We start from the raw sequence: 10,795 nt of genomic DNA, 5'->3' as shown, positions 1-10,795 counted from the left end.
CGAAATCTGACACCAAAGACTTTTTTCTGATTGTGGGACTGCACCCTCACTGGCTAACAACTTGTGACCAGCAAATCATTATGTGGATAACACTGTATAATGACTTTCTGATTACTCATTTTTGATTCTAATAATGACTGTAATCTACAAAATAAAACGAGTGATTGTTCTTGTTTACTGAGGAAACAAAGCAAGACCAATTTCCCATTATGCTTTTATACAACCATCTTTTAGCAGCCAAGTGCAGCGTCTGTCAGCTCATAAAAAAAGAATGCATTGCCTTCACCTTTTAGACATAGAAGCCTGTAAGTCTGTGACAGAGATGAGCTAATGTTCATTGCTAAAATAGCTCTTTTTATTTGGTATCAGCACAGCAGCATGACGCCAGTCCTAACAGAAAGAAAAATAGTACAAGCTATTTAACGGCAACAGCAAACAATGCCAATTTACAGGAATATTTATCCTCTGGGATTACATTGTTGTTTTTCGTTCTGGTTTATACTGGACTCTTTTGAAATATTCTTGACTCCAGTAATAAAATTACAGCACTTTGTAAGACCAACAAAAATGAAAAATTGGGCCCAATTAAACTTAAACTTTTCTTTTACCTGGTAACTGAGTCTGTGCAGCCATTTTTTTTTTGTTGATAAAGTGTAATTATTAAAGCAATATATTATGGTCTTTAGGCCAATGGAAAGTAGACAACCTTGATGGGAAATCAAAGAGAAATATTAAGAAACAAGAGAGAGAGAGGTTTTTTAAATGCGGCAGGTGGAGGTGGCGATCGGATCACTCTGACATTTCATTGAGAAGCTCGGGTTAAATGGATTAAGTAATTGCTTTCCAAAACACAGAATGGTTCAGTGGCACCCTACAATGATCATCCTGTTAGAATTTAAGCTTATTTATGAGTAATTGCACACTTAAACATGGTGAGCTTTACATTAAACAACAGGACTTTACTGTGATGAAACACATCAGTGCTAGTGTTAATATTCCTGTTTATCCATATTATATATTCTGTATTTATATATGTGTATATATGGTATATTTATGCTTATATCCTTACTCTCATTCCCCTTTATTGTATCTGTAACATGCAACTTCTGTCGGTGCTGTGCTACTGGAAACTGAATTTCCCGGAGGAACCCACCCGAGGGATTAATAAAGTTTCATCTAATCTAATATATACACTGGCAATAGATTCCTGTAGAAATATAGCTCAAAACACCATGTGCAGTTTTAATTCTTACTGAACCTTGCAAACCAGTGATGAGACAAGCCTCTACTATCTGAGTTTATTTTTTTCTTATAATGCAGTGATGTAACTATCTAGTTTAAATAATAAACTCTGCCACTCTTGCAAACAGTTCTCAGTCACAGCCAATGAAAAGTGCACTGCTGTCTTTTGTGCACTTGAAAATGCAAGTAAAATGTATTATCGCATTAAATAGAGAATGTTTAGAGAGATCCACATCTCTTTTGGTGACACGCACTTATGCATTGTCATAATCTGAACTGCTTTCTGAAGTGCTGTCATACATCTCTGCATCATCTTTATCATCAAGCTCCCTCAGTGGTTCTGCGTGAGTCCTGGGATTCTGGAAGATCCTGAGGTATTCAGCTGTATCTGCAGTTTAGCTTCCTGCTCAATGTGCACCACAGACCTGAATTACAGGCTTTCGGTCACACACAACACCGCACAGCAAGTCAGTCAGGAATCTTTCACACAATAAAAGTGCCACATGACACCAACAAAAGAAAATCATGTTTTTTATACCTAAACAGCTAAAATTAGAGGTTTTGCATACCATACGAAAACTGGCTACAATTTTTTTCTAGAGTTCTTCAGCCTCAAGTTCATCATCACAATGTCTCCTGCTCTGGACAAACACACACACACACACACACACACACACACACACACACACACACACACACACACACACATTAATTTACATAACACCCTGCTGTGATCACATTTTGTCACTTAAAGATTCTATTGGAATAATAAAAATTGTGTTTAGTTTTGAAGTAACAATGTATGACAAATACAAATACAGATAATAGCGTCACATTAAAAACATGCCACTAACCTTATTTGCAAAATGAAAAAAGTGATAGCAATCTGTTCCACTTCCTCACTCAAGGTGGAAGCTGCTCTGAGGTGGCTCCCACCTCTCCACAATCTAAAACAGAATGAATGCAATGCACCTGAATGAGCAAAATTATAGCCTAAAACAAATGATATGTAAAAGCATTCCAGTTTAGTTAATATTAAATTGAACTTTTAAACCCTTAACCCTGATCAGTAACTTTGTTTTTGAGGTAACATCTGTAAATGTAATGTTGTGTGATTTCAGTGACAGGTGAGAACAGAATCTCTCTTCACCATCAGAGGCTATTACAGGTCCCTCACAAATTTCACAAGTATCAATGTGGTTTAAGTGGGTCTCTTGAATACCAAGCATCTCTTTGGCACCTCAGCCTTGCGTGACCTCTGGGCTCCCATCGATCATCAAATCTTCCCTCTAGAGCAGCTGACTAGGAGTTGGCGCTGGCGAGTTAGAATAATAAATCAGGTGCAGACTCACACATGGAGAGACCCGGAGAAATGGATCCTGAGAGGAATGGTGGATATGTTTTGGATCCAAGTAGAAGGAGCTAAATCTCTGTGCCACCAGGGATTTTAGAGACGGTGGCACGTTATCTAGCGTTCAATTAAAAAGCCCTGTCATTTCTTCTGTATACAGTGATCGCTCTTAGCTAAAGTATGTGACACAGACTTGATTTTGTCATTTCCTGGGAGGGACTATATTTTTAAATCCTTTTCTGATATATAGTGGATTGTGAAAATGTATCACTTTAATTTCATTTTCAGATAATTGATGGCTAATTTGTGAACGGATTGGAAAAATAAATACTCACTGAAGTGCAGCCAGGAGAAGTCTGCTCCCTTCAAATGATGAACCTGCTGTCTGGAGGCGTTGCAGTGTGTCAATTTGTATTCTGTAGAAGTGCCTGACTGAAGAATTTGCTTCACTTGTGTAAGGTTGCTAATCAAAAGAGTTCAAGTGATATATCAAATAAAAATGTAACTAATTTCTAAATGACTGCAGATTAGCATTCGTTATGTAACACTGTTAATCAAATCCTTTTTATACTTTACTGTGAATTACTGCTAAAAAATGTTCAGTCTCTCCCAGTGTGTTATGCTGAAAATAACATACAGTCTCTTTTCAGTTGCCATATAGCCACCATTGATATGTTAATATGTATTCAGAACATTCATATTTTGAATTGGCATATTTTTTTCCTGCGTACTTATACTTAAACCATTTTCAGTTCAATTCGATTTAAATTCAGGTTAATGTATATAATGCCAATTCACAACCCTTATGAGGAAACACTTTGTGGCAGTGGGAAGGAAAAACTATCTTCTAACAGGAAGAACCAGGCTCAGGGAGGGCAGCCATCTGTCACAACTGGTTGGCAATCATGAAAAAGAAGAAAGAGAAGAAAACAAAAAGAAAAAGCTCAGTAAATCAGTGTGTTTGCACATGTTTATATGCATTTTAAAAACTGCAAACAAAATACAAACTCCCACCCCCAGCCAGTCGTGGCAAAATGGCTGCCCTGACTGGTTGAGGTTGGGGGAGGCTTGGTTCTGCCAGTTAAAAGGTACCTGCTCTTATGTGTGCAAAGAATGAAAGGATGAGCAATCCCAGAGCCCTAGATAATGACTTCTAGTATACCACTGGTGAGAATGTCACTAATCAAACAGTTAGAAATACTGTATTATACTATACTGTCATGCAGCAAGCATCAAAAATATATAGCAGACTCTAACTCAGGACTAGGCAGTGAATAATTAGTGCAAACTGAGAATCTTTATTGTGCACAAGCAGCACAAATTTTGAAACACTGAAGTATTTACATGAGGAAAGTTTCTGGGAGAGAGAACAACAGAGGAGGGTGAGTCTCTGGAGCATCACTATCCAGGATGAACAAAAAAAACAAACATCCATGATTACATCAGGAAGCTGTAAACAACTGATAATGTGTTTCATGAATACCTCAGGCAGCAGAAAAAAAGGAGCAAGAACAGGAACCATCATGGAAGATCTCTTTACACCATCTACTACCAGCAGGTAGAAGAAGTGGCTGACCTTGGGAAATCCTACCAGTGACTGGAGAAAGCTGGACTGAAAGACAGCACAGAGGCACTAATCATAGTAGCACAGGAACAAGCTCTGAGCACAAGATCCACAGAGGCTGGGGTCTATCACACCAGGCAAGATGTGATGTAGGATGCAGAGTCTGCAAAGACGTGTGCCCCTGAGACAACAGCACATAATAGCAGGGTACAAGATGCTAGCAGGCACTGCAGGGTATACATGGAATCCCATAGCTAAGTGGCTGGCATAGAATACAGGAACATCTATGCTGACTATGGTCTGGAAGTCCCAAAAGTCAAAATGGTTCCAAGGGTGGTTGAGAATGATTAAGCTAATGTGGCAGCACGAGGTGGGGAAGAATGGATACTCTTCACAATTTAATAGAAAACCGACAACACCAGCCTGGGAATTTCACCCAGAGAATACTGGATTGAGATGATGCAGTCTCCAAGAAGGCACTTAGGTCAAATCAAACTCAAAGTAATGTCAGTACTTCCAAGCTTTTAACGCTACATGGTCGTACTGTCTCCCGCACTCCAAATTATCTATTGTTGATCTGCACACATCTGTTGCTCCCACGGACATCACACACTCGTATGTGATTGTCATGAGACAAACAAAATCACGGATTAGTAACACAGTAACGCAATAGTAATCTAATTACTTTATTGCAATAGTAATCCCTTACTTTCCTCATTACTTGAAAAAAATAATCAGGTTACGCGTTACTGCCCATCTCTGCTTGACATAGAAAATAAATGTAACTCGTTCTCATGACCACTAATAAAAAAATCAATACATTCTATTTCAACTCAAACATTTTATGTCATATATAATATATAATAATATTTCTTCTTGTGTTGTTTTTTGCTTTTACTGACAACCAAGAAACTAGGTCTGATTTTCAGTCCCAAACACACAGCAGCAGTGTCATTGTGGCTATAAAAATGTTAACACCATCATTTGTCACAAGGCTGTCAGCTGAAATTATTTACAATGCGTTTCTCCTTAGGCTGTTGTCTCTTGCTACTTTGCCTCTGCAACACTTGACAGTCCTCAACACTTTTTCCTTCCATGTTGGATGCAAACACGCTAAGCACTTTGGGTTATGCTCACCCTTGAACTCTTGAGGTGGCAGCTCTCATATTCTCTTTGAAACTAAATCCTGTACCCGGCCCTCGACATCAAAAAAAGAGGCAAGAGACCAAGAGGAGGCGGCGGTGGTGGTAGGGGTGCTAATTAAAGGCATGGATTATTTATTTGCTTCATGGCGGCATTTTGCTTTTTTGCCAAACAGCTGCTGTGGGCTGAGCACTGCCCTAGCTTGGCTGCCTGCCTTACATTGGTTGTATTGTAGACACATATGGTCATACACACAAGTCCTCCTGCTCACAGATGCCATCACTGCACCAGTATTTCCCCAAGAATTTGTATTCCTGTCAGGGTGAAAAAGCCTCTAAAGGGTGCTCTGTATTCAGGTAAACAGAATAGGCATTCCATGTTTGAAAAATGTAAGTGATATTTTCAAAATGAATGGGGGTGTGTCTGGAAAAGGCAGCCTCTTGTATGTATTTGCTTTTTCCTCTGATTTGTCTCCTTGTCCTTAACGCTCGCTCAGTCAAGCTGTCAAAATGTGCCAGGTGCCTCGAGTGAATGATGTAATAATTACTTATTGGCATGGTAACACTGACAAATTATGATTTGAGTTTTGCAACTGCAAGTTGCATTTAGGTCACTTGACCAGGGATCACTCTTAGTACCATGTGTTACATATCTGTGTGGTCAAAATGGAATAACAAACATCCAATATGTGTCACATGTGAGGGGATTGAGAACTGGGCCATTTTGAGCTCAAATGTGACTGTTGCCCAAAAGACTTTAGAGATAACACTAATAAAATTCTTGTAGGTGGGTTGTTAGGACAGCTGCGGCAGAGTTGTATTAATGCGTGTAGGAGGCAGCACCAACTGCGTCAAGATGGAAATAAAACAGGGTCAAAATGACAACAAGATTAAGTCTGTCTCTTAGTTTTCAACTGAACTGGTTCAAGTTTGCATTTGTTTGGAATCTGTTTGTGATGCAGCTACATCAGAGGTCCAGTGCTTTCTAGAAACCAGGGGTGGGCTTGCTGTCAGCGGACCACACAGAATCCACATGTCAGGCTCAACTATCTCAGCTAAACACTCTGTTTGTTTATAAATTATAAATTTGCAAAGACATGGATAGTTTATTTCATTACCAATGATCAGGATTATACCAAGTAATACAATATAAGCGCTTGTGTTTCTGAAAACAGCATGGCAGTTCAGATAAATGACAGGAGGCTCCAGAAGAATCAATATGTCTATGATATGAGGGTGAACTCTTGTTAGAAATTGCTGGGGAGTGTGTGCAAGGCCCTAGAGACACTCAGGTGACGCATAGGGTTTATTCAGAGAAGAGCTGCCACAAACTGCTCCTCCATATAAAGTGCTATGAAGACATTTATCATTACTTCTTGATTTCTTATTTTTTTCATATTTGTCACTCACATTTCTGATAATCAAATTAATTTTAATCATAATCAAAGATGACCTAACTGAATACTTTTTTAAATGATGGTTTTATTTATTAAGGGTATCCAAGCCTACCCGGCTCTATGGGAAAAAAATAATTGCCCTAATTATTCCAATATTTTTTCTTTAAGAGTGCAAAGAACACAACAGGACACGACAGCACTGTTGGACGACCAGCATGTTGGCTTTGAGTGATATGAGGTTGAACAAAACACCTTTTTAAAGCACATACTGAAGTGGTGGTGTTTTTTCACTCTATGCTAATTCTATTTTTTATTTCTGCATACCAGGTTTTTGTAGCAGAAATGGTATAAAAAAAAATGCTGTTTGAAAGTTCAAAGCATTCTCCAAGGACTAAATGTTGCATCTGCTAAAAATGCTGCTTCCTACTACCTAAAATCATTCAGAAATCTCTTTGGAATTACACATTATTGGACATTTGCTGAGCAGCTGGGCAGAGCTGAGCCAAATCCTGACCATTCCTTATCAGACATACAGGATCAATAATCCCAACACAGAAATCCGACTCACGTTTGGATGTCAGTCACACACAGAAGAGGATCAATCTTATCAGAAGTGTAGGCAAAATTCTTCCTATGAGAAACAGAGCCTGGAGATGCAGAGCTGGTGTTATAGTTTGGAGTCTTTTTGACATCAAATCAAATATTAAAGTGTTAGCTCCTGTGCCATTGTCTTCTAACAGCACTCCAAATTGATTCAAATGAGAAAAAATTACTATTCTTCTTTAAGGATTAAGAATCTGTTTTAGCTGCTCACTAATATGGAGCATTGTTTGTTTTGTTTTTTTCCTATCTACAGATGACTCCGCTCCGCTGCTCCGCTCCTTCATTATCTCATTAAGAACTCTCTTATACAGTGGCTTGCAAAAGTATTCAGCCCCCTTGAACTTTTCCACATTTTGTCACATTACAGCCACAAACATGAATCAATTTTATTGGAATTCCACGTGAAAGACCAATACAAAGTGGTGTACACGTGAAAAGTGGAACGGAAATCATACATGATTCCAAACATTTTTTACAAATAAATAACTGAAAAGTGGGGTGTGTGTAATTATTCAGCCCCCTGAGTCAATACTTTGTAGAACCACCTTTTGCTGCAATTACAGCTGCCAGTCTTTTAGGGTATGTCTCTACCAGCTTTGCACATCTACAGACTGAAATTCTTGCCCATTCTTCTTTGCAAAAAAGCTCCACAACTGCCCTGTGACGGCCTCAGAGGTTGTCTCAGAGAATATTGGGAGCAACAACACCATGAAGTCCAAAGAACACACCAGACAGGTCAGGGATAAAGTTATTGAGAAATTTAAAGCAGGCTTAGGCTACAAAAAGATTTCTCAAGCCTTGAACATAAAAACAACATAACATAAAAAATCACAAAGAAAGAACAATACAGTATCCACATCTGAACCAAAGAGTAAAACAGTGAAATGTGGATTATTAAATATTAGGTCTCTCTCCTCCAAGTCTCTGTTAGTACATGACTTAATAATTGATCAACAAATCGATTTACTCTGCCTTACAGAAACCTGGTTGCAGCAGGATGAGTATGTTAGTTTAAATGAATCAACACCCCGAGTCATTCTAACTACCAGAAATCCCGAAGCACAGGCCGAGGGGGCGTGTGGCAGCAATTTTCACACCAGTCTATTAATTAACGAAAGACCAAGACAGACTTTTAATTCATTTGAAAGCCTGATGCTTAGCCTCGTCCACCCCAGCTGTAAAACTCAGAAACCAGTCTTACTTGTTATCATATATCGTCCACCTGGGCCTTACACAGAGTTTCTCTCTGATTTCTCAGACTTTTATCTGATTTAGTGCTCAGCTCAGATAAAATAATTATTGTGGGTGATTTTAACATCCATGTAGATGCTAAAAATGACAGCCTCAACATGGCATTTAATCTGTTATTAGACTCAATTGGCTTCTCTCAAAATGTAAAAGAACCCACCCACCACTTTAATCACACTCTAGATCTTGTTTTAACATATGGCATAGAAACTGAACATTTAACAGTGTTTCCTGAAAACCCTCTGCTGTCTGATCATTTCCTGATAACATTTACATTTACAATAATTGATTACACAGCAGTGGAGAGTAGACTTTATCAAAGTAGATGTCTTTCTGAAAGTGCTGTAACTAAGTTTAAGAATATAATCCACCCACTGTTATCATCTTCAATGCCCTGTACCAACATAGAGCAGAGCAGCTATTTGAACGCTACTCCAACAGAGGTCGATTATCTTGTTAATAATTTTACCTCCTCACTACGTTTGACTCTGGATACTGTAGCTCCTGTGAAAACTAAGGCCTCAAATCCGAGTACCTGACTCCGTGGTATAATTCTCAAACACGTAGCCTAAAGCAGATAACTCGTAAGCTGGAGAGGAAATGGCGTGTCACAAATTTAGAGGATCATCATTTAGCCTGGAGAAATAGTTTGCTACTTTATAAGAAAGCCCTCCATAAAGCCAGAACATCTTACTATTCGTCACTGATTGAAGAAAATAAGAACAACCCTAGGTTTCTCTTCAGCACTGTAGCCAGGCTGACAAAAGTCAGAGCTCTACTGAGCCAACAATCCCTTTAACGTTAACTAGTAATGACTTCATGAACTTCTTCACAAATAAAATTTTTATCATTAGAGAAAAAATTACCAATAATCATCCCACAGATGTAATATTATCTACAGCTACTTTTAGTACCATCGATGTTAAGTTAGACTCTTTTCTCCAATTGATCTTTCTGAGTTAACTTCAATAATTAATTCCTCCAAACCATCAACGTGTCTTTTAGACCCCATTCCTACAAAACTGCTCAAAGAAGTCCTGCCATTAATTAATTCTTCGATCTTAAATATGATCAACCTATCTCTAATAATCGGCTATGTACCACAGGCCTTCAAGGTGGCTGTAGTTAAACCTTTACTTAAAAAGCCATCTCTAGACCCAGCTGTCTTAGCTAATTATAGGCCAATCTCCAACCTTCCTTTCATATCAAAAATCCTTGAAAGAGTAGTTGTCAAACAGCTAACAGATCATCTGCAGAGGAATGGCTTATTTGAAGAGTTTCAGTCAGGTTTCAGAGCTCAGCACAGCACAGAAACAGCTTTAGTGAAGGTTACAAATGATCTTCTTATGGCCTCTGACAGTGGACTCATCTCTGTGCTTGTCCTGCTAGACCTCAGTGCTGCATTCGATACTGTTGACCATAATATCCTATTAGAGCGATTAGAACATGCTGTAGGTATTACAGGTACTGCACTGCAGTGGTTTGTATCATATCTATCTAATAGACTCCAATTTGTTCAAGTAAATGGAGAGTCCTCTTCACACACTAAGGTCAATTATGGTGTTCCACAGGGTTCAGTGCTAGGACCAATTCTATTTACATTGTACATGCTTCCCCTAGGCAGCATCATTAGAAGACATAGCATAAATTTTCACTGCTATGCAGATGACACGCAGCTCTATCTATCCATGAAGCCAGGTAACACACACCAATTAGTTAAACTGCAGGAATGTCTTAAAGACATAAAGACCTGGATGGCCGCTAACTTTCTGCTTCTTAATTCAGATAAAACTGAGGTTATTGTACTCGGCCCTGAAAATCTTAGAAATATGGTATCTAAGCAGATTCTTACTCTGGATGGCATTACCTTGGCCTCCAGTAATGCTGTGAAGAACCTTGAGTCATTTTGACCAGGACATGTCCTTCAATGCACATATTAAACAAATATGTAAGACTGCTTTCTTCCATTTGCGCAACATCTCTAAAATTAGAAATATCCTGTCTCAGAGTGATGCTGAAAAACTAGTTCATGCATTTATTACTTCCAGGCTGGACTACTGTAATTCTTTATTATCAGGATGTCCTAAAACTCACTGAAAAGCCTTCAGCTGATCCAAAATGCTGCAGCAAGGGTACTGACAGGGACTAGAAAGAGAGCATATTTCTCCTGTGTTGGCTTCCTTCATTGGCTTCCTGTTAAATCCAGAATTGAATTCAAAATCCTGCTCCTCACATACAAAGTCTTAAA

The 10,795-nt window shown here is 38.7% G+C and overlaps 1 long non-coding RNA gene across 3 annotated transcripts in view; it reads right to left on the bottom strand.

Moving 5' to 3' along the window:
- Window positions 1-1,067: 1,067 nt before the first annotated feature.
- The window catches only part of LOC120441757, a 29,107-nt gene continuing 19,379 nt past the window's right edge, over window positions 1,068-10,795 (bottom strand). Inside the window, exons 2-4 of one of the 3 annotated variants that reach the window (XR_005614251.1) lie at window positions 2,929-3,485; window positions 2,097-2,189; window positions 1,068-1,883 (exon numbers count right to left, since the gene is read on the bottom strand). This is a non-coding gene — a long non-coding RNA (uncharacterized LOC120441757). The other 2 variants (XR_005614250.1, XR_005614252.1) reach the window with 2 other exon arrangements.

Source organism: Oreochromis aureus, linkage group 9 (genome assembly GCF_013358895.1).
Source record: "Oreochromis aureus strain Israel breed Guangdong linkage group 9, ZZ_aureus, whole genome shotgun sequence".
Classification (NCBI taxonomy): domain Eukaryota; kingdom Metazoa; phylum Chordata; class Actinopteri; order Cichliformes; family Cichlidae; genus Oreochromis; species Oreochromis aureus.
Note: the sequence above shows the minus strand (reverse complement) of the source record. Positions and strands in the feature narration are given on the sequence as shown.